General features: G+C 33.7%; 1 protein-coding gene across 48 annotated transcripts in view; it reads right to left on the reverse strand.

Moving 5' to 3' along the window:
• Positions 1-25,321, reverse strand: part of ADGRL3 (adhesion G protein-coupled receptor L3) — an 860,164-nt gene that overhangs the window by 650,872 nt on the left and 183,971 nt on the right. The gene's annotated exons all lie outside the window — the stretch shown is intronic.

Raw genomic sequence — 25,321 nt, forward strand, 5'->3', positions numbered from 1 at the left:
TATATATGTCTAATATATATATAATATATATTATATATAAAATAAAATTTTTCAACTAACTGGGATTTTTTTGGTGACTTTCTTGCCCTCAAAGCATATCTTGGCTTTTATTTAAAATGTAACTTGAAAAGCAAGTTAATGAGTCAGGCAGAGATAGTCCTGGGGCAGAATATGCAAGTATTGTAATTCATAGCTAAAATGATTGTTTTTGGTGACACATTAAGGGTCAGGAATACAAAATTAATGCAGAAACTGCATAAAACTTTAAAGCCAATATATTTAATCTAAAGAATCAACAGCTTTCTTTATTTCTGACGTTTATTTGAAATTAATCCACAAAAAGGATTTAAACACTCTTAGAAATAAGTTTGAAAGTATGTTAGACTTAGCAAGAGGCAACACAAATACTTTAACATCATCCAAACTCAGTGTTTTCTCACTTCCAAGAAAAAAAAATCAGGTTATAACTCAATTTAAATTTGAATCTTAGTCTAAAACCATACATATTAATTTTAAGAGCTTTAAAATGTATCATTACTGATTCTTCTGAACTCTATATAAATAATTAAATAATCTAGATTAAATAATTTATTTCCAATTTAAATATTGGTAAGTAGGGGACATTTTCACAAGGCTTAAGACAGAAAACCAGGCTACAGTCCAGCCAGTTCTTCATACCAATAAGAACTGGAAAATACATGTAGGGCTTAAGGAAATCTATTCTCATAAGCAGGGAACGATCAAAGTAATCTCTGTATAGTCAGCAACAAAGCAAGTCTTTACAAGGAGCAGAGCAGGAAAACAAAAAAAGGACAGCAGCTAATACCCCCATGGGCTGCAAATACCCAGGTGCAGGGTCAGTAGTTTAAAATAGCCTTCTTACTGGCCAACAGGGGCTCAGCAAGAGAGGTAAGAACCAAGCTAATAAGCTCAATGCATTTGGAATTCATTGAGGACCAAGGGAAGGAAAATCTTTAACAAAAAGAACACATACAGAAGAGTTTAAATAGTCAATTTTATGTGATCTTTAAAAAAAACCTTGCAGGAGTTTAAATTCTGGTGAGATTTCCCTGACAGCCTTAGATCCATCTTATAAATAGTACTGGGTTCCTTCATTTTAATTTGTTTTTCTCTTATTTTCCTTTCCTCTTCCCTCGCCTGGCTCCACAATCTCAGCCCCTGCCAGAAGCCCCAATTTCTCATTTCAGAAATGACGTAATATAGAGTTACTAACATATGTATTTAGATAGCTATTTTTCCAGATGCATTCCTCATAACGATAATCTACAAAATGTTTGTTATGGAAAACCAATTTATAATTTTGAGTTTGGGATTTATAAAGGATCCCTGTATTTACTTCTCCATTCAGTCATGTATTCATTCATTCTCTAGTGAATTCATTCATTTAGAGAGTACATACATACTTGAGAATGCAAGCCAAAAGTGTTTTTATAGCTTTAAATGCACGTGTTTGTAAAATTAATGGTAAAGTATGTACATTGCATATGAGCTAATGCAGTCTCCCTCATCTCTTGGGATTTGAATCTCTACTGCCTTTTTCTAACCCTTCAAGCTGTTCTTCAATGATGACAGAGAATCTGTTACTGCAGAGCTTTGTTTGGCAGGTAAAACGATGCAAGTTAAACTAAAAATTGGTTTACACAGCTGGTTGTTTTCTTCAGTTTTTTGTGGACACCTCTGTGACACCATCAGCATGTTGTGAATACAGAAAATTTGTGAGAACCACCAACTCTGAAGTTTGAAGGCTTCATAAGATATAAAGAAATGAAATTAAGGGACTATTTATTGTATTATACTTTCAGACTTTAAGTTTTAAAAGGCAGAGACTATTTTTCCACTATATATTTTGAGAAAAAAGAAAATCAATATGTGAAGACTAATGACATATCTACTTCTGTAATAACAAAGCAAGTTATTTTTTAAACACCTTACTTTAGTATAATTTTAATGCAATTTTTTCATGCGGCTGCCATCTTGACTTCCAGTTACAAAAAAACCTCAAATTATCTCTATTATGAAATCTGCAAAATTATAATAAATTATTGTAAGGGTTTATTGTTTCAGATTTAGGCACTGAATATAAATTTTATCACTGAAACCAATTACAGACATCCTGCTGAATTATTTGTATAATTATTTGCCTAACTTAGAATGCCTTAGGAATGCAATAAGACCTATACAAATAAGACTAAGTTAATCGTATCCATAATATTTTATTTTGTTATTTCTAACCTTAGTTGAAATATAAAACCTTACACTCTCATTTATGACAGTTGGTTCCATGGAATGATTTGTAGTATGTAGCATACTGTTATTAGCTGAAGCAAATTCCAATGACATCATTTAGCCATTATAGGAGATAAGCTCACCTATTAAAGAACAATACTAACAGTGTTTTATATTTTTACCAACCTGGCATGCTGAATAAGTTGCACAGAATATTTTTCTTGTACAAACACATTACAGTTAAAATATCTGAGCTACCCTTGCCTCTCCAAACACAAATGTGGAATATTTCAAATGTTTAATAACTCCAATGATTTATTAACCACATATATATCCTAGTATTTTTTAATAAATAAAAAGAAAAAAGTTAAATTTAAAATAATATAAGCCTAGGAATGACATAACACCCCACTTAGTTTTTTATTGAAATGCATTATCAATAGAGAGACAGTAAAAACAACATTAAACACCAAAAAAAAAATCTGCATGTTCAATGGAGAAAGACATATTGATAAAATAGTAACTTATCTACTTTAATAATATATAGCATCTTTAAAATGTATTATTAATTTATATAAGCAATATGTACTCCCTCATTAATTATGAGAATTAAGTCATTTAACCTATGAAATTTAACCACCCAACATTTTTTTATAGGTAGGGTCAAAAGTTACACTACACTACAGCCAAACAGATGGAAGCTTTATTGTATGGCACTTGGGTCTCAGCCTGGATTCAAAGCTTCGCTTTCCCACATGTTAGCTATGTGATACTCCACAATTTTTTTTTTTTTATCCTCAGTTTTCTCATCTGTCTTTAAGGAGCACACAGAATCTGTTCTCACAGAGTAAAAATTAAACAAGATAATGCATACACAGACAGTAGATATATAGGGCATTCTCAATAAGTGTTAACTATTTTCATTATGAATGTTTTTACCACTTCAATGAGTGAATGTATAAAATGTTTGAAGTTTGTTTATTCCTGGTGATATCTTTGACTTCTTTTCAAATACATTTTGCCGAACTGAATAAAGTATAATGTAACTATAAGTCACATCTGGCAAAGAGTATTTCTGGTAAGTTTAGCAGTATAGTGACAACCAGATGTTGAATTATACAGAAGAAAATGCGTTCTTTTTCTGATTGTGGCTGACCACTACACAGAGTAATGTTAATTATTTAGAAAGCTTACCATTAGGCCATGTGGAAAACATGTTTTTGCATTTAATACAAAAAAAGCTTCTCCACATAAGAATTTGGCAAAGTTAGGGTAAAAAATCTGTGATTCCAAATTCTATTTTATCTCTAAATATTTAAAAAAAATACTGTATCTCATAGTCTGTACTAATATTTAGCATATAATTTTACATTTTGTATTCTTATCTGAGGACTACAGGGGGTTTGAATAAACTGAAATAAGTGATGTTTGCCAGAAGACAGTTTGGTATTCCATTAGGCTTAATGGACAGTTCTCATGATATAGGAATGTTTCAGTAACTCTTAACAAAATTTTTATTGTCATAAATCTCAAATTATAGAATTACTATAGATATGCATGTAAACTAGGTAGCTCATAATAAACACAGCTCATATGCAGTGCTAAACATCTACAAATAATACCTGTTACAGAACTGTGTCCTTTACGTATAGTAACAAGAAATGTATAGTTACTATAATACTAATTACACACACATGAAAGTATGTTAAAGCCTAAGAAATTTCACGTTTCCTTTCCTACTGGAATCGCTTATTCAGTGTAAAATCAATTAGTTTTTAATCTGCCATTATTTCTGAATTCTCCATAATGGGCAGGTAGCAGTGGTTCCAAAGACTCATGAAGTCTAAAACTCATATAAGATTCCTTCCTCAATGAATTTCATTTCATTCCAAAGAAGTAAGTAGCTACTATGAAGGCTTTCCGAGATCAAGTCTGGCAAAGGGGTTGACAAAGAACTTCTGACCAAGTGGAGTCCCATGTAAGCATAGTTACTCCATTATTTTTATATCTCACCTGTTTATATGTATCCCATCATTTTAAATGATATTCTTATGTGCATTTTAAACATTGTTAGATATTCCTCTGCAATATGAGGATACTAGTAATACAGTAAAACATCAGGGTTCTAAAAACTAAAAAGCTTTACATCTAAGCCATTATTTAACCACGACTCTGACACTTTTTGATTACTGAAAACATGAATGGATTTGCCTTCTTGATTAATATTAACCAGACAGTTTTTGCAAAGCACAAAAGTGAACATGGTATTGATTTAGACCAAATGACTTACATATAGCAAAAAGATTTTTATAATTTTTATTCAGGGTGGTAATTTTTTAAAATTGACATATTTAAAGAGGGTTCTCACTTCTCAGCAGTCACACCCACCTGAGGTATCCTCCACAATAATAAATATTAAAGCCAGAATAAAGAAATGCTCAATGACATGATTCTATGCTTTTTCAGGTAAACCGTTTGAAGTTCAACCAAGTAACTTTTTATAGCCCATGGATTTATTCCTGTATTTTTGTACAGCAAAAAGTCAGTTGCAATTGGAAAGCAGCAAGGTACTAGTCTTCCTCAGAGTAACTAAACAGGAAAACATGCTCCCAAAATGTTTCCTTTCTTTAGAACACTCCTTTCTAGTCCTCAGGGAGGTCTGCTCTGAACCCATTGGGCTAGGTTAGATTGGTTTATTGTATATGGCATATATATTATTTATAATTATAATGTAGTCAAATGATATTGTTCCATTCATTCAGAGAATTTATTTCAGTTTGCAATTACACATTAGTTAGTGCAATTATTTTAGTTATGCCTGTCTCTGCCAATGGACTGTAAACACCATGCTGCCAGAAACTGGCTAACTATTATATATCTATTAACTAGCATAGAGCCTGGCACAGTACAGATATTATAGACTGAATGGTATCCCCTAAAAGTTCTTATATTGAAGTCCTAAACCCCAAAGTGACTGTATTTAAAGATGAAGCCTCTAAGGAAGCAATTAAGATTAAATAAGATGATACGGGTTGTAAGGAAAAATGCCTGTTTTCTCACTATACTACTATTACTGTCAATACTTCTGGTCACCAAATGTGTGGGGATTTTGCTCACACCAACCAATTCTCCAGCTCTCCAGGTACCAGCTGTGTGTCCTATAATTTAGTTCAATACTGACACCATCTACCTAGGGTTAGCACAGACTCCACAAGTTAAGAGATCAGTCACACAAGCCTGTCCCCCAACTTCAAACACCCATTGCAAATCCAGATAATCAACTGCACATCTGACTCCCTAGCTATGAATAGCAGATTTCCACAAACAACTCCTTGGGTTCAATAATTTGTTAAAATTGTTCCACAGTTGATTACTGAATTACCAGTTTATTATAAAAGCATACAACTGACAAACAACCAGGTGAAAGAGATGCATAAGGGAAGGTATGGGAGAAGGAGCACGGGGCTTCAAGGTCTTCTCCAGTGCAATGGCCTGCCAGCACCTCCATTGCATACCAACCAAGAATCTCTCTGGGTTATGAGACTTCACTAAGTAGGCATGATTTGTTAAATCATGAGCAAATGGTGGCTGATTCTATTTCCAGGCCCTTTCCCATTTCTGGAGGTTAGATGGTAGGACGTTCAGTTCCCACCTTCTAATCACATGGTTGATGTCCCTGGAAACTAGTCCAGATTCTGAAGGTATTTAGGAGCTTTCAGCCACTATTAATCTCATTAGCCTACAAAAAGACATTTGCCACTTCAGAGATTCTAAGGGTTTTAGGAGCTGTGTGTCAGAAAACTGGAATACAGACCAAATATGTATATCTTATTGTGTTATAAGGATGAAGCCTTTTTCCAGTAGGATTAGTGCTCTTATAAGAAGAGACACCAGAGAGTTCCCGCTCCCTGTGTGCACACAATAAGGAAACGCCAGGTGGGGATATAGTGAGAAGGCAGCCATATACAAGCCAGGATGAGGGCCTACGCTGGAAACTGGCACCTTGAAACGGGAGACTTCTAGCCTCCAGAAATGTAGGAAAATAAACTACTGTTTTTAAGCCACCTAAACAATGGCATTTTGTTAAGGCAGCCCAAGCAGATAAATACAACAGGTAACTAAAAAGATTTGTTAAATGATTAAATGAATAAAAGAATGAATGAATGAAATATGATGGAAAAGCACCTCCCCAATTCATTTTTATTAAGAAAGAATAACATTTAATGTAACTTTCTGGCAGTTGCCAGCCTTTCTTCACTCTGCTGGAGGGAAGAAGGGTGACTTCTCTAGCTGATAAGTTTAGGAAAAGAACCTGACATACTCAGTTCATTTCTTTTCCCTCTCCCCTCTCTGGGCAGCAAAGCATGCAAAGGGAAAGAGATTCTGGTGTATTATTCCACACTATTATGTAGCAACATCACCCTCCCTAGGAGATATGTACGCTCCAACCACTTTATTAACATCTTTAAGTTGATCTGTCCAAATCTTCATCTAGCTCTCAACTTGATTAAAATTCGTATGTGTTAAAACAGTGCTACTTATTGAACCTACCAAATCCATGTAAATGAGAGCATTATAATTTCAAAATGGGGAATGGATCATCAAATGATTAAATCATTGGTGGAAGCAAAGAATAATTTTTTTAAAAATATTTTTGAATATTTAAGCACTAACTTTTCTCATGCAGGTAAATAATATCAAAATAAACAAACAAACAACCCCTTCCTGTACAAAACACACGACATCCAATAGACCAGGCTTTAGCAAACTACAGCCCACAAGATTAATTTGCCACACTGCTTGTTTTTGTAAATCTTTCAAGCTAAGTTTTTTACATGTTGTAAGTGTTGAAGAAAGTCAAAGAGGAAGAAATATTTCATGACATGTGAAAATTATAGGAACCTCAAATTTCAGCACCTATTAAAATTTTATTGGAATACAGCTATGTTCATTTGTTTACTTATTGACTAAAGCTGCTTTTGCACTACAACAGGGAAGCTGAGCAGTTAGGAAAGACCACATATCCCTCAACGCCTAAAGTGTTTACTATCTGGCCCTTTACTCAAAAGGTTTGCTGACCTCTTCAACAGATTAATGGTCTGTAAAATGATGTTTGATCTTCAAAGCTGAAACACTGGCATTCACCTATGCCTAAGAGAAATATACCTATTACTAGAGAAACACTGAATCTACATATCTGGTTTGAATATATGTTACTGGTTTTTGAACCACATTGTGAGAAGTATTAGTCTTACTAGCATTTTCCGTATTTAGAGATGAAAATGTAGAAAAATCTGTGTCCTTATGTTTACTTATTTTTGACAAAAATACCACTAGACCATATGTTTCCTGAAACATTTCAATTTAGATGATAATAAACTTAGCAAAACTTAAACCATAATAGTTATTCAATAAATCCCTCTTACCCAAAAAGCTCTATATTTGAGCAGGCTTTTCTGTTCCTACAGCAGAAGCATTTCTACTCATGCTTGTACATGTATTTAATTGTGTGAAACGTAATTGTTTTCCATTACATAGTAAATATTTCATTTTTATTTAAAATCACACTGGAATGTAATATAATTGTTTAATGATTATTATCTCTGAGCTAAATGTGTTCTTCAAAAATAAATGTTCTCCACATATATTTTGTCTGTAGTGATCAGTGACTTCAACTCCTTTTTACTGTTACACTCTTTTTAATAGATCCAGTATTCTACCACACCCTGAATTAATCAGTATAATTTGTTGCTTACGTTGTTTTATGTGATACAAATTAACTTAATAAAAATGAAACTTTAAATAACTTTCTTAACCTCACTGTTCAAAATGAAAAATTATCAGCAAAAATTCCAGGACTATAATTCTATCCACTGCATTTTCAAAAAATCTTTTTTTTTTAAAAAAAATCTTCCTTCCACATAAATTGTCACAGGGTCCCTAAAGTCAGATTCTATAATTATTTTTAAAATGCGAAAAGATAAATTCAAAAATGGAAAAGGTGCTATAAAAATAATCATTTAAAATCTAATGCAAACAGAGCATCCTCATGAGAATTCTAACAGACCTTTCAGTGTACTGCACAAGCACGTGACATACCATTAAGCAAATATAATTAAGGACAAGGGAGCAGGACTTTTTTTTTTTTTTTTGTAACTTTAGCTGCACATATGGAGCATTTTTGTTTCACTTCTGGTTTACTTTCTTTTAATCAAAGACCCCCACTGTAATGCCTTCACACAGGACTCAGTGTTGTGGTTACCATGGAAACCATAATTCTGAATGTCCTAACTTGTGTGATTAAAATTTAACACAAAGTAACATTGATAGTTTTCCCCATTTCCACTACCACCAATATCCAATTCTAATTAGCAGCACAATAACTGGTTTGGAAGGAATAAAGAGCTGTGACTACTATAGCCTCACATTGCCAGTTATTCACAGGGAATCCCAGGAACAATATATAGTGATGGTTCTCTTTTACAAGATGCCTGGTTTAACAGAGGAATTATTTCTAGTTCACTTTTCATCACCTCTAGAAAATAAAAAGTACATCGTTTTTCTTCTTTTTATATACCGTAAAAGTTGTTGGGGTATTTTTTCCTATATTTATTTTACTCGCTTGTTCAACTGGAGCAAAACTTTTTAACACAGCTCTGATATAGTAAAGTAATAAATGAAACTATGTGACATTTTAATTCCTCAAATCCACTGGTAATATTTATATTCACTTCTATAATTACTACACTGGTTTCTTCGATATAAAATTAACCCTTCTAGATATATTAACCATGCAAATAACATAGGCAAAATCTTTTTATTTAACTGAAGTTTAAAAACTCAACTGAATTTTTCTCTTTTCTCCTTTTTCTTAATCAGCACTCCAGTAGAAGCTAATAAACTCTCAGTACTCCATTAAGGAAATATATGCTCTCTTGCTGATTATTTTGATTCCCTGAAAATTATATTGTCTCAGGGGTATACTTGCACTGATCATATGCCTTGGTACTCATCGCCTCTACTTATAACTGAGTACAAATTAATTGCATTAGTCAACACAACATTTTAAATGTAGAAATTATACTCTGTCATTCCAACTGAGTTTCTTGTCTACCTTAACATCTATAAGAGCAAATACAAATGACATTCCTTCTCATTCCTAAAATCCCAAAGAAAGCAGGTTAAGTTTATAGAGCAAGAGGGAAGATTTTAAATATTAAACATTTAGAGTTCAGTGGATATCTTAGTCATTAAGTCCAACACTCTCAATTTTTAGAGTAGAAATTGAGGTCCATGAAGCTTAAGGGGTATCTTTGCAGCAGAACCAGTACTAGCAGTTTTAGATGTTGATTTAACATTTTTAAATTATTCACTACGGAAGAGTGACATTTCTCTTACTATTTGTTGACGTCTTCTACTTTTATTTACAAACCTAATTACCTTGAATATGCACACATGGCATTTGTAAAACAGATCTTGAAAATTAATGAAATGAACCTAAAAAGATGAAATTGGGATTGTTTTAATAATTTTGCTATATATCATTGTCTGATATAAATTGTCATTTCAAATTTTATTTCACACTGAAAATATTTTGTTTTTAAGATATATCTTAATGTAAACTTTCAAAGTTATGGCTAAATTAATAAGCAGTGCACTTTACTAATTAATATTAATTCCTACTGTAAAAGATATTTTAAAATCATCTCCATTCCTGAGCATTTTACATATTTCATTTAAATATTATACATCCTTAACTAAAGATCTGAGTATTAACTGACATAAAAAATTTTTACTTCAAACATCATTTTGACAGCAGAATAAATAATAATTTTAGTAACGTCTCATTCCATCAACAATTTCCATTTCCATATGCTTTCTACTTACAAGTAAAGGATTGTCCTGTCCTATAAATGGTCCATTCAGGACTTTAATTTCTAATTAGAATATATGAATAAATTCAAGTAACCCAAGAGTAAGTTATTCTTTTCTTTGCAGTTAGACAGAATGATGGAAGAAAAAGCACATATATGTGTTTTGGTGGGGGTTGTGGGAAGTTAAGGAAACACAGTTTTGGAAGGAGAAAAAGTACACATAAAAGACAAGAGGAGAGGAAAGAGGAAGATAAAAATTAAGATTCCTTTATTTACATGTTCTTACATCAGATTAGATATTAGATTTTGAAAGATCCTTTGAATATATCAGTTCTTATTTCAAGACTATGGCAAGGGAGTAAAATATATTGAGAGACAGAGAGAGAGAGAGAAGAGAGAGAGTGAAAGACATTGTAGACCAGAGGTTCCATAAGTGAAGTGGGAGGATCAAAAAACAGAAGAAGCCAAAAGGATGGAATGGTCAGCAAAACCTAGGGAAGACAGGAAAGGCAAAAAAGAAGTAATTACTTTACCAAGTAATACATCAGGTTAAGTTTGCTAGATAGGACCAACATGAATTAAACTTGCTAATCAGGTCTGGCTGAAGATTTTAAATTCAAAATTCTTGCCAGGTCTTAAATATTAATAGACATAAGAAAAAAAGATAACTGATCTCAGTGAAAAAAGAATAATCAATCTTCAGGTTGGAATGTGGTGTCATTTATTGTCAATACATTTACGAAGGCTCATCATTCTCACTCCATGATATTTAATGAAGGGTCTACTAATATTGATTTTTTTTTCAATTCACCCAAATTCAAAGTAAAAATCATCATTTTTTTTCTTTTTAAAGTTTCAAAATCTGCTTTCTAGTAAAATACTCTTTAATCATATTCCTTTCAACTATTTCTTATTCTTAATTCTTGAACATATCACAAAGAACATTAACACTTTCAGGATTGCAGTTTCAGTGAGACATTGTTCAATGATTTTGTTCACAAGGTAAAGTAAAACACATCAAAACCAATATCGCTTTATTATTTCATCACTCAGAGTCTAGCCTAGTGAGTGTGATAAAGACATCTACAATAATATGAAGAATGGCTCCCTCCAGAAATTTCAACAGAACATCTGTTTACAGAGTCCAGATTTACTTGCCTGTTCAAATTACAGCATGGGTAGCTCTCCAATGACCACTTTATTATTTACCCATTATATTTTCAACAGCTATACATCCCAGTGATCTTGGGAGTAAAAGACAGAGAAATAGAGATTTTCATTTAAAGTTTAAAATCTGTCTTTGGAGAAATGATTCTTAGTGATAAGAGGTTCAACATACCCTTTGCAGCCTGAAAAGGCCAGTTAATACTGACAATTTTTTTTATAGGAAATTAGCTAACACTATGGGTTCTCAAATCTTCCTGGTAGAGGTATTCATATGAAGCAATTAGAAAATTGAAGCACAGAATTGTTCTCACCCAGAATCTTAGGAATACTGGTATTCTGGCTATGTGGTGCAAAAGAGTGGAAAAGTAAGTGAGGAAATAACAGAGCAAACCACGAATTGAGAGCTAAAAAGATGCTTTCAACTCGTAACTCTCTAGGCAATAAAGTGGGTCCTGAAGGAATCTGAAAAAGCAGGACCACAGAAGGTCATGTGCTTTCATATTTCCCACCCCACATCCCCATACTTGCCTCATTTCTTTTTGACTATTTGTGTTTAAGGCTGGATAGAACACAAATGGAGCGTGACTCAGCTTCAGTCACATCTGTCCTGTTCCTTAATTTCTTTTTCTGTAAATGGATTACTTCCTAGAATGATTGTGAAATTCATTTGCAATTTAAAAAGTTTGTGAGGAGAACAAGTGAAAAGGTTTTAATAACAGGAAAAAGAGGCAATGTTAATCTGCAAGAAAAAAAGTTTGTGGTTTAAAAGACATAACTTTATATAATTTGGTAACAATTATAAATAATGTCATAAAATTTGATGATATTTGCTAAAATATTGAAGTCCTAGAAACTGCACTATTGTTATTGTTTTGTATTATTTTATAGTATAAATATATACTTATCATATTAGAAAACTAATAAAATATAAACCTTTATTTTCCTGAACCAAAGTCTCATTCAGCAGGAATAATAATAATAATAATAATAATAATAATAATATATTCCTTACTAGGCTAACAAATTATTTAGTAAATTACATGAAAGCATGTTTCATATTGCCTGGAACATAATAGACACTCAGTGAATTTAACTTGAATATGCATTTACATGTGAGAAGTTTCGAAAAGGCCAAAGTACTATAAAAATACATGTTATTAGTGTTGAATTATAAATGAATCCATTTGCTGGAAAAAAAGTAGATTTATAGTAAATTTATAGTTACTACTTTATACATTAATAATAATGACAAAGATTTCCCTCCTGGATGATATAAGCTTTGATGCAACAGAAAAGGTAGTGACTGGGAAAGCCAAAATTGTGTTGGTTACTCATCATTTTGACCTACACTGTAAAATATGTTAGAGGTCAAAGTCCTTAAAATGAAATAATGCCAAACACCTCAGTTCGACTGAATCAAGTTGGCAATCATTCAGCCAATGTAAACCAAGTAAGAATCTCTCCTTACTGATTAACATCACAAATGTGATTATGTAATTTGATATGTGCATTCCTATAAAAGTTTTTTCTTTAAATACTCAATTTGGTCTGATTTATGGCATTATCAACAAAGGTAAATAATTTCTTTTTTAAAATTAAAAACTTTATCATCAGTAATGACAGAAATGGGCCAACATTATAACTTAGTTTGCATTCTAAATATATTAAACATAAATATAAATAATGAGAAAAATCTAATGGTTTTTCATTAATTTTAAACTTTGTTAAAAGTTCACTTTCTGCTACATCTAAAGCTAAAAGGATGTTGTACTAGATGACACGTATGTACGGGAAATCTGTCAAGCATTTGGGTGAAAAGCACACTGTAGGTAGCACTTTACAAATAAATCCTTTCCCTCCTTAGCTAAAACAGGCTATAGTAAAGGCAATTTGAATATGATCTCAATTCAGATGTGGTTTTCCCAACTTACGGTCTCACAACAACAAAACAACCTGGTTAGTTTGGTGGAGACTCCATTCATTCATTATTCCTTGTTTGTCAATAAGCATTAGCACAATGTGCTGTCAACAGGTGGGATAATACATCTGTGCGTTCCTCCTTCTACATTAGCAGTTCAGCTATTCCCCTCCCTATCAAAATTTTCTAAGTTGTTTTATATTAAATTTGTTCCCTCGTATTTTATTGAAGTCCATGCCAGTTAAAACATTTTCAGATATCTTATCATTTTCTGATATCTTATCATTTTCTGGTCTCTTTCAAATGGGTTATAATTGGCTATTTTTTTCAGTGAAAGCTTTAATTTGTTATATTTTACTGAACGAATTCAGAATAGGTCATTACCTATTAAAACCTTCATGTTTTTATTATATTTGTCGTATAAAATTAACATATAATAGTGAGTATGTTTTAACTGCAGCTAGAAAATAGGCCAGCTGAGAAAGCACCTGAAATAACATAATACAGTAAAGCAAAGTTAATAGAAATTATCTGTATAAGTTTTGTGAATAAATTATGGTCTCATAACAACAAAACACCCTGGTTAGTTTGGTGAAGACTCCATTAATTCATTATTCTTTGTTTATCAATCAGCATTAGCACAATGTGCCTTTCAGAAGCCATATAAGCATACATACAGCAAAGGTTTTTATAATACATTTCCTCTGTCCTTGTCCTGTTAGCAATTCTTTTCAAAGGTGTTATCATAGGGAATTACTGCTGCAATACTGACTGATACTGGTGTAATGAGAAGCAGCATTCATTTTTCTTGGATATTTATACTTTGTCCAGAATAAATACCACACTTATATTTTCAACCACCTTATCACTAGATTGTCCCGGAACTGACAATCCAAAAATACTATTAATTCAGCGTATTTAATCAGGTATGAAATTAAATTGAAATGAAACATAATCTATTAAAATTTTTATTTGTGGAATTAGTAACACTGAAGATTTCTTCATTTGTGGCTGAGAACACAATTAACAAAAGTATGTATAAAATTTAGTTTCTTCATTATTTAGTTTCTTCATAAATTTAGTTTCTTCATTTTAAAATGGAGAGTTTACAAGATTATACATACATTATACCCAAGTTTTATAAAAATCTAGCCATTCAGAATTTTGGCAGCAAAGCCAACAAACAACTGCTTGCTTCCATTACACTTGTAAGAGGCAATTTGAGAATATACTCCCCAGGAATTAAATTTTGTGAATAAACATTTTAGCTAATTGCATTATTGTTCTCAGAACATTCAAGGCAGCAGTAAGCCAAACCAAGCAATCCAATTTCTTTATTTCTTTTTTTAAAGCAATTAAATTCTCTTCCACAAACACATTTTAGAAATCAAGGGAAAACAACTACATGTATTGTATACTGGATGGATAGGGAAGATACGTATTTTTTTTTTTATATTTAAGTGCAAATTTGTAATGTTTTAAAGAAGAAAAAGTGTGGTATTCCTGTGCCAAATAAATTGTAAATGTATATATTTCAATGGTTTGTGTAAAAGTTCAGTAAGGGGAGTTTGTCATTTGAACTTTTCATCAGTGCTCAGGGCACTGCATTTTGGGAACAGTTCAAAGAATACTGTAGCTATCCGATCCAGCCATCCATCTCAGATTTTTATCTGATCATTTTATCCCATCTTTGATGTATGTCTTACACTCTTTAGAGATCTTATTCTTTAAGAGAACAATATTATATGTATACTTAGGTCCCTACTAAACACATAATAATATAAAAAGATTTTTCCTTATATGTCCTTAAATTTCCTCTTGTTTGCTTCTTTATCCAATACTCTATCACTCAGGAAAATTATATTCTCTCCAAAACAGATTATTCATTATTCTATAATAAATAATATGGTCTTACCATGACCATACTCTTAGAATGACCATTCTCTGTTCTCCACTAATAAGATCCTTTTCATACGCTATAAATTCTGCAAAGTTTTCACAAAGAATTTTATTAAGAATTAATTACTCTCTATTCCTCATGTTCCTATTAGAGTACTTGTCATATTATCATACAGCTAGCAGTACATGTTTCTGTAGCCCCAACTAGACTTCCAATTTTCTCCAGATGGTATGACATTATTACTCCAAAACACAGCCGAGGTCTTATGCACACCAGACACTAATACAATATGTACTAAATAAATGATTTATTTTAAAGTAAATTAAAATTGACATATTTTATTCTTCATTCCTCTTCAAGAGTTATGATGATATTCATTAGCATTTCAAATTAGCATTTGAAAGATGGTACTTAATGTTCTGCATTACACCAATAGAAGTAAAAGTAATATTTTTAATGTCTCCTTTTCTTGTAAGTATATAAGCTTGAAACTTTTAAAAATGTATATTCACCCTGAAAAAAATGATAATTTATAATAAAGCCTGTGTTTCATAATTAAGTAAAGGCTCTAAATTATTATTGACATTTTAAATTCTGAAAAAAATCGAAAAATGTAATTCTCAATAAAATCTCATTATACTAAAAAAATGAGGAAATGAGTTTACATTTACTCTTGTATTTGCTTAATCTAAATTACATCTAAAAGTTTTTTAATATTAAAATTTTGAAAAACATTACAAAAATTAATGATTCTATAATATTTAAGCTTCTGGATTAATTAGTGGATTTCTGTCAGGCACCAAAACTGTTTTTCTTTAAGTATTTTTTTAAGGTCTTTAAAAATGTGCATATCATTGACTTCTGACAGAGTATGCTAAACACAGAGGCCAACTAACTTTTTCTTCTCAATGACCCAAGACCATCACAGAATTGCAACATCATATTTTTTTAGATCAAGAAGGTCATTTATGGATAATCTAGTGCTGTTCTTGCTAATTGGACAAATGAGAATACTACAATCCAGGGAGACTGTGTGGTGTGTCCTGGGTCTCAGAGCAAGTTAATGGCAAAACCAGGCTTAGAATGAAGAGAACTTTATCCAGGGTTCTTCCTAATAGGAACCACATTCGAAAATTGTGTATAACTCAGCGGCTCTTAGATAGAGAAACTTTGCTGTGACATATAAGAGATGTAGCCAGCTATATTTAATAATTTTATGATGATTTTTAGTGTTTATTTGGTTCCTATTCCTAATATCCAATGCCAGATTCATGTTTTGTTGTTAGTATTTCCATCGTTTCATAATTTGGTGTATTTAATCTGAGAGGTTTTGTATACTAGATGACCAAATTTGTTAGAATATATTTGTAAATATTTTCTCATGAGACTCTTTTCTCTCTTTCTTTTTTTTTCCTTTTTTATTTTTATTTATTTATTTATTTTTTTTTTTTGAGACGGAGTCTCGCTCTGTCACCAGGCTGGAGTGCAGTGGCGCGATCTGGGCTCACTTCAACCCTGCTTACCGGGTTCAAGCGATTCTCCTGCCTCAGCCTACGAAGTAGCTGGGACTACAGGCACAAGCCACCATGCCCAGCTAGTTTTTGTATTCTTAGTAGAGATGGGGTTTCACCATGTTGGCCAGGATGGTCTCGATCTCCTGACCTCGTGATCTGCCTTCCCTCTGCCTCCCAAAGTGCTGGGATTACAGGCGTGAGCCACCGCGCCCGGCGCCTGAGACTCTTTTCTATGTAAAAAGAAAACCATTTATGCGTGTAAATTCTGAAGGGCACTTGACGTGAGCTTTAATTAGAATAAAACAGCTGAATATCCATCCAGTACCGAAAACAGTTAAACCTTATTTCTATGGTCAATTGTTTTGGCATCGTCTACGATAGGAAACAAGACAAAACTCATAAAGAAAAGACAAAAATATCATGGAAGGAAAATATCATAAAAGTAGCATTTTGGCCGGGCGTGGGGGCTCACGCCTGTAATCCCAGCACTTTGGGAGGCCCAGGCGGGTGGATCATGAGGTCAGGAGACCGAGACCATCCTGGCTAACACGGCAAAACCCCATCTCTACTAAAAATACAAAAAAAAAAAAAAAATTAGCCGGTCGTGGTGGCGGGCGCCTGTAGTCCCAGCTACTCGGGAGGCTGAGGCAGGAGAATGGCGTGAACCTGGGAGGCGGAGCTTGCAGTGAGCCGAGCTCGTGCCACTGCACTCCAGCCTGGGTGACAGAGCCAGACTCCATCTCAAAAAAAAAAAAAAAAAAAAAAAAGTGGCATTTTTCACTTGGATAATTTTCTTACTTAAATCTAAACAGCAATAAAAGCAGGTCTTGCCATAGTCATCCTAGTGTTAAAAAAATTAACAAAATCCAGTGTTTGAAGAAGATAAAACTTTCTGCATACCAACAATTTAATAAAAATGGCACCATAAATAGAAATAAATAGAAACTGGAACAAAACAGGTAATAGAAATGAAACTTAGAAATAAAAAAAAAATCAATAGATAGACTTACTATATGACCAGCAATCCCACACTTGGGTGTTTAACCTAGAGTGATGAAAACTTACGCACATACATGCAGACTCACACACATCGCAAATGAATGTTCATAACAACTTTGATGTGGTTTGGATGTTTGTCCCCTCCAAACATCATGTTGAAATGTAATCCCTAATGCCAGAGGTGTAGCCTGGTATGAGGTGATTGGGTCATGGAGGTGAATCCCTCATGAATGGCTTGGTACTCTTCTTGAGGTAAGGAGTGAGTTCTCACTCTGAGTTCACGTGAGATCTGGTTTTTTAAAAGAGTGTGGCACCACCCCCACCTGTGTCTCTTGCTTTCTCTCTGGCCATGAGCTACACCGGGCCCTCTCTGCCTTCTGCCATGACTGTAAATTCCCTGAGGCCCCCTGCAGGAACAGATGCTGGGGCCATGCTTCCTGTGCAGCCTGGAGAACTATGAGCCACAATAAACCCTTTTCTGTTTATAAATTGCCTTGTCTCTAGCAGTATTTTATAGGAGTACCAACGAACTAACACAATCTTTATTATCATTACAAATTAGAAATAACTCAAGTGTTTTTCAACAGGTAGATAAATGAACTGAGATACATCTATACAATAAAATATTAATCAGCAATTTAAAAAGGAATGAATTATTGGGGCACTCAACAACAGGGATGAACCTCAAAGGCATTATGCTGAGAAAAAGAAGTCAATCACAAAAGGCTACACATTGCACGAAACACAGGAATGGAGAACAGAACAGTGGCTGCTGGGAGTTAGGGGCAGAGGCAGAGTCTGACTACACAGAAGCAGCAGTAGGGAATTTTTAGGTGATAAAACTGTTTTGTATCCTAATTATGGTAAAAATTACACAATTCTCTACAGGTTTTCCATTTCATAGAATTTTCTACAGAAAACAAAGCATACAAACAAAAAGACTACAAGCATAAATACAGATGGAAAGGCAACAGTTGTGGTTGCATGGGTGTATCTATTTGTTAATTCATCAAATATTTACAATAACTAATTTTAAATGTATGTTCTCAAAAAATTTAAATGTATATTGTCAACTGAAAGAGAACAATGAACAAATCCCCCTCCTGCAAGAAAACAAAATGTCAATAGCTAATAATGCACTGTTTAGCTATGACACAAAACACCAATCTATAAATATTTATAGCTCAGAACAGACCTCACTCTATTCAACGTAGCATCCTTGATTCAGACAAAAATAAGCAGCCTTTTTTGGACCATCATAATATTTTTTCAATGCTGTGGATTAGACACAGCCGTGGACACTTTAAGATAAATAAGGTCTGGTCAAGACAAGGATCAGAACACAAGATTTTGACTGGGCTACTGCTAGCTCAGGGTTTAGCCGTAAAAATAAGAAAAAATAGAGAGTTAACATAGCAATGAGTATGCACTCACTTTATAACATAAAAATCTAGTAATAAACATTTATTTTAAAATAACTAAATTTTAAAATTAGTCATTATTTTAAAATTTAACATAAGTTTTAACAGATTTAGTGAGAAAAGCTATACACACCAAAAATACTGATCCAAATAATTGGTTATAACCTTCGTAAAATTCTGTTAAAAATGAATTTTATTTTTGTTTTGGAGGGAAAAAAAAGTATTATTGTTGTTTTGTATACACTCCATTTGCTGTTCATGGCTTCACAGCCCGCTCTGTGGATTAAGTAGTAGCTGACAACTTTTGCTTTGCTCAACTGACTGGCAGCTATCATTCAAATGCCAGACTTATCTTTATGTAGATTTCTAAAGGTCACCATTTATGCATGTAAATTCTGAAGGGCACTAACTATATACAGCTGACAGATTCTGACAGCCACGATATCTCCAAGAGTGGAATAAGCAGGAATGACTGTCTGAATAATTAATGTGCTTTTACCCTGCCCATAGCCAGTTTTTACATCCCACACATTCTGACTGTGGTTTTGAAATTAATTAGAAAACATAATCTCATAGCAAACCAAAACTTCTTTTTAAATTTTCTATAAAAAAGGGGTAAAAAAGCGAGACAATTAATGACCTTCAGTTTAAAGTGTAAATTTATAGAAATCACTCCTACCTAGAGATGAAAATTAACATCTGGCTCTGCATATTATTTCTGTAAAAAAACAGACATTACTATTTCTGTGAAGACATTACATCGTTACTGTATAAAAAGTGTATAAAAGCAAATAAGCAAAGAATTCTGCTCCCTACACTGCTCAATAAATGGCCCCATCACAAACAGGGTTGCCACTTTCAAACCTGCGACTCATTCCTGATTTCAACTTTTCTCTCACTACTCAAATGCAATCAGTCACTAAGACCTATTAACTGCCTTCTAAATAGTCTTAAATGTGTTACTCCCACTCAATCCCCATTGTTGTTGTGTTAAACTGGTTCTTTCTCATACCTCACCTGAGTTATTGCAAATATTTCCTGGGTAATCCACCTGCCTCCAGTCACATGATCATGCATGCTGCTTCCAGAGTTATCTTTCTAATATACAAATCCATGAGCAAAGCCAATGGTGCAATATAAAAGACACATAAAAACAGAAATTAAAAGGATGCTATAAAGAGGAAATATTCAGAATACATAAAATAATGGAAGGAGGCAATAAACAAATTTTGTGTAATGTGGTAATATATGCTCTGGAGAAAAAATAAGGCAGGAGATGGCGGTAGAGGCTACTCCCAAACAGTTTCCATTTTAAATGGGAATGTGCAGGGAAGGCTGCCATGAGAAGAGAATACCTGAAGTCTAGGAAACAAGCCACATGAATAACTGGGGAGACTGATAGGTAGAAAGGCCCACACTAGGTAGAGTGGCCTAGTGTGTTCCACACGCAGCAATAAAGCCAGGGCAGCTGGAGAGCAGAGAAGGTTGAAGATGGAACAGGTCTCCATTTGCTGTCTGTGACAACAGTGGAGCAAGAAAAACAGGAGGGTGATGTAATTATCCACACAGAAGAGGACTGTGATTTGGACAAAGGTAGTAGCCTAAGAGGTGTTAGAAGTGGTCAGACAGAATATGCTGATGGATGTGTGAGATAGAGGATTAAAGAATTACTCCAATAATTTGTGCCCAAAGAACTGTAAGAATGGAGCCATTAACCCAAACTTCTGTGAGAATGATGTTACTACATAGGATTTCCTATTTTGAAAACTTTGGTTTCACCCTGTGTGTTTAAATACACTGAAAGAGGTCATTTCCTGTGGAAAACAGACCTTCTGCAGCACATCTTTCCTTTTGAGGCTCAAAAAACTGTAGTGTATTTTACAAACACTTACGTAGTCCTTAAGATAGGCATTGTTCTATTCTAAATGCTGTATGGTAGATCACATTGTTAACCCAATTATGCAGGTGAGGAAAGTGAAGCAAAGAGAGGATAAATACCATGCCCAAGGTCCTCTATTGACTCTGTCTTCAAAATTTGAGCTCTTTATTTCCTCTCAGTTGTTTTGTGTATTTTATTATTAAAATGGAGTCCAGAGGCCCCCAGAGCTGATAGTGGGAGAGGGGTGGATGATGATGGATACGTTTGTTGTGGGAAGTCAGGGACCCCAAACGGACGGACCCGCTGAAACCATGGCAGAAGAACATGGATTGTGAAGATTTTATGGACATTTGTTAGTTCCCCAAATTAATACTTTTATAATTTCTTATGCCTGTCTTTACTGCAATCTCTAAACATAAGTTGTGAAGATTTCATGGACACTTATCACTTCCCCAATCAATAAATACCCTTGTGATTTCCTATGCCTGTCTTTACTTTAATCTCTTAATCCTGTCAGCCAAGGAGGATGTATATCGCCTCAGGACCCTGTAATAATTGCATTAACTGCACAAATTGTACAGCATGTGTGTTTAAACAATATGAAATCTGGGCACTTTGAAAAAAGAACAGGATAACAGCAATTGTTCAGGGAATAAGAGAGATAACTTCAACTCTGACCGCCGGTGAGCCGGGCGGAACAGAGCCGTATTTCTCTTCTTTCAAAAGCAAATGGGAGAAATATCACTGAATTCTTTTTCTCAGCATGGAACATCCCTGAGAAAGAGAATGTGCACCTGGGGGTGGGTCTCTAAACTGGTCCCCCTGGGGCGTGGTCGTCTCTTATGGTCGAGGCTGCAGAGATGAAATAAACTCCAGTCTCCCATAGCGCTCCCAGGTTTATTAGGAAGAGGAAATTCCCGCCTAATAAATTCTGGTCAGACCGGTTGATCTCAAAACCTCCTCTCCTGATAAGATGTTATCAATGACAATGGTGCCCAAAACTTCATTAGCAATTTTAATTTCACCTCGGTCCTGTGGTCCTGTGATCTTGCCCTGCCTCCACTTGCCTTGTGATACTCTATTACCCTGTTAAGTACTTGATGTCTGTCACCCACACCTATTCGCACACTCCCTCCCCTTTTGAAAATCCCTAATAAAAACTTGCTGGTTTTTGTGGCTTGTGGGGCATCACGGATGCTACCAACGTGTGATATCTCCCCCAGATGCCCAGCTTTAAAATTTCTCTCTTTTGTACTCTGTCCCTTTATTTCTCAAGCTGGCAGACGCTTAGGAAAAATAGAAAAGAACCTACGTGATTATTGGGGCAGGTCCCCCGATATACGTTATAGATCTTGATTTCGGTGATATTTTCACAACTTTATGTGCTTGTCAAAACACATTCATATGTTGCGAAGACTGAATTCATTATATATAAAATAGATATCAATAAACCAGCCTTTAAAAAATACAATCTAGCAAATATAAATTGACACATGTTGGAAATACATACATTTTGTCCAAATGAAGACTGAATTTCTCATATTATATAATCCATTCTCATACTTATTTTTTCTGATTAAGGCAGTGTTTTCTATGTCATCTTCTAAAAATATTTGCTGATAAAGTAATACATTTTTATTTGTTGCCATATTTTTCTCATGTGATTTCAGCCATTTTTACCAGAGCAGAAAGAGCTACACTTTCTCTAATGACTTTATTCCTTCCCTGCAAGAAATCTCATATGAGGCTTCTAAAGATTTATCACAAAGTTTAGTAAAAATTGATAAATTGCTAGATTGACCATGAGTATAAACCCTGCTGAACAAAACCAGAGGTTTTACATGTATGTTCTAGGTGTTAATTTATTACAAATCTTACTATTTATTTTGCTGTGTACTATCATTAACTTATACCTCAAAACAAAATATGTTCTTAGGACAAGTTTAGTCACTTAGAATTTAAGAGTCAAATCCATATTTCATAGTCTTCTTGATTATTTTAAGTTTTTGGCTAGCTCCTTAATAAATCTGAGTAGTGTTTATGTTATATAATGAAACTGAAAAATAACCTATAATAGAAGTAGGGGAAATATCAGCTGCCATTTTCTTAATGTTGCCTTGGTCATGTATTAGTAAAATAATCTTCATTTTTCCAATTTTGACGTTAGGGCTACATAAAAGCGATTTTCTAGATGTGAGGACTCATTTAGTTAAAAATGATAGTAATTCCATAAATACACTTAACCAAATACATGCAACATGAGTACAGTAAAATACCCTTTCAAACAACCACCACCATCAAAATCCCAATGAGTAGCCACTTGATATCCAATAGGATGGCTGTAATCAAAATGACAGACAATAACAACTTTTGGCAAGCATACAGCAAAATTGAAACACTCACACGGTTCTAATGGAAATGTAAAATGGTGCAGCCACTTTGGAAAACAATTTGGAAGTTCCTAAGAAAGCTAAACATACAGTTAACATGTGACCCAGGAAATTCAACCCTAGGTATATATCCAAGAGAAATAAATACATACACCTACACAAAAACTTGTACAGAAATCTCTAAAGAAAAGTTATTCATAAGAGCTTAAACATTTCAAAAAGCCCATCAACTAAAAAATGGATAAACAAAATGTGGTGTATATCCATATAATTGAGTATTATTCAGCCATAAAAGAAATGAAGGAATGATTCATGTTACAAGGGTGAATCTTGCAAACATTATACTAACTGAAAAAGACAGACACAAAAGGCCAAACATATCATTCTATTTATATGGTAGACCCTCAGTGATAGTATGTTAGTGGTTGCCAGAGGGTGGGGCAAGAGTGGAACGAAAAGTAACTGCTAACGGATACAAGGTTTCCTTTTGGGGAAATAAAAATATTCTGAAAGTAGAGAGCAGTGATTGCTGCACAACTTTGTGAATATAGTTTTAAAAAACAGTGAACTGTATACTTTGAAATGGTAAATTTATGGTATATGAATTATATCTCAATTAAAATATTAGAAAACAAACCTGCCAAACATTTAACGGGGCAACAATCCCTATGATTTCTCCATAAACTTCATATCTGGGACCTGTGGCAGTCATTAAATTCAACATTATTTAGCCGTAATGCTTTCTGATTTTTCGTAAAGAAAGTAAATATGAGGAGATGTTCTGAAATTTTATTCTAACATCCCCCTGAATACTTTTGAACACTCCGGGGGCATCTAGAATAGAAAATTAAGCTTTTGTAAGGCAAACATGATACTTCACAGACTGTTCCAAGCCAACTTCGCCTGACTCCTCTCCTAACATTGTCTCACCACATATGTAATCCTGCAGCCACAGTGGAAACAGCAATCCTTCAATGGCCATCCCTTGCTCTTTCACAAACTAGTGTGTGGGCCTGGAATGTATAACCTCACCTTCCCTGTCACAACAACTCCTCCGTGAATTTCACAGCTTCTCTGAAGGTTTCAGCGCCTCCAGCAGAAGTGAACTGCTCCCACCTTTCTTTCTTCAGCAGTCTGTCAGGAACTCTCAAAATGTGCACAATAGTATCTGCAGTACTTCATCTTTCTCACTAGTTTTTAATATGTCCACAGCAAACATATCTAAGTTTGTTTGGATTAATTTTTGTAAAAAGGATGATTGCCTGAGCGTGTTTTGTATATTGATTTATTTCACCAACATTAAGTACCAAATAAACTATTACATATTCAACTTTGTAAAAGAATGTCTGCCAAATTTAGTTGTTAATGTATAAATAAGCTAATAAATATAAATGAAAGAGTCAATCACATCTATTCTGAAAGAAGGAAATAATATTAATTGTTTGCAAATGTGACTGAGTGTGAAGAAGAAAACACTGACAAGAAATTCCAAATGAAAGAGATTCAATCAAATCTCTTCTGTAAAACAGGAACAACATTGCTTGTATATAGAAATAAATACGGGGAAGAAAACAATGACAAAGAAATTAAAGCAAAAATATTTAAAAGACAAAACATCAACTGGAAAACGTAGTGCACAGAAAGGCAAGTGCAATATTTTTACAGCTTTAAGTCACTCTTTACTCCTAAAGCTCAGAAAAAAGTACGGAATATTTGAAAATAGATGATAGCAATTAAAGTACATATCAATTATGTCAATAACTAAAAATGAAATGAACTTAAATCATTTTAATATGAAGAACAATAAGAAAGTTGATATTTCAAATATTAGGCTCTGTATTTATAATAATGTACATGCTAAACTTTACAAAGTAACTTTACAGGAATTACTTTCAGTAACTTCAAGAAAAGAGGAAATTCTCATTGAACTGTTGATTGATTAATATGCGGGCTTGTTTTGCCTTCTATGATTTTCTGGGGAAGACGTAAATATGGATATTGACTTAAAGTTA

This window comes from Gorilla gorilla, chromosome 3, assembly GCF_029281585.2.
Source record: "Gorilla gorilla gorilla isolate KB3781 chromosome 3, NHGRI_mGorGor1-v2.1_pri, whole genome shotgun sequence".
NCBI lineage: Eukaryota > Metazoa > Chordata > Mammalia > Primates > Hominidae > Gorilla > Gorilla gorilla.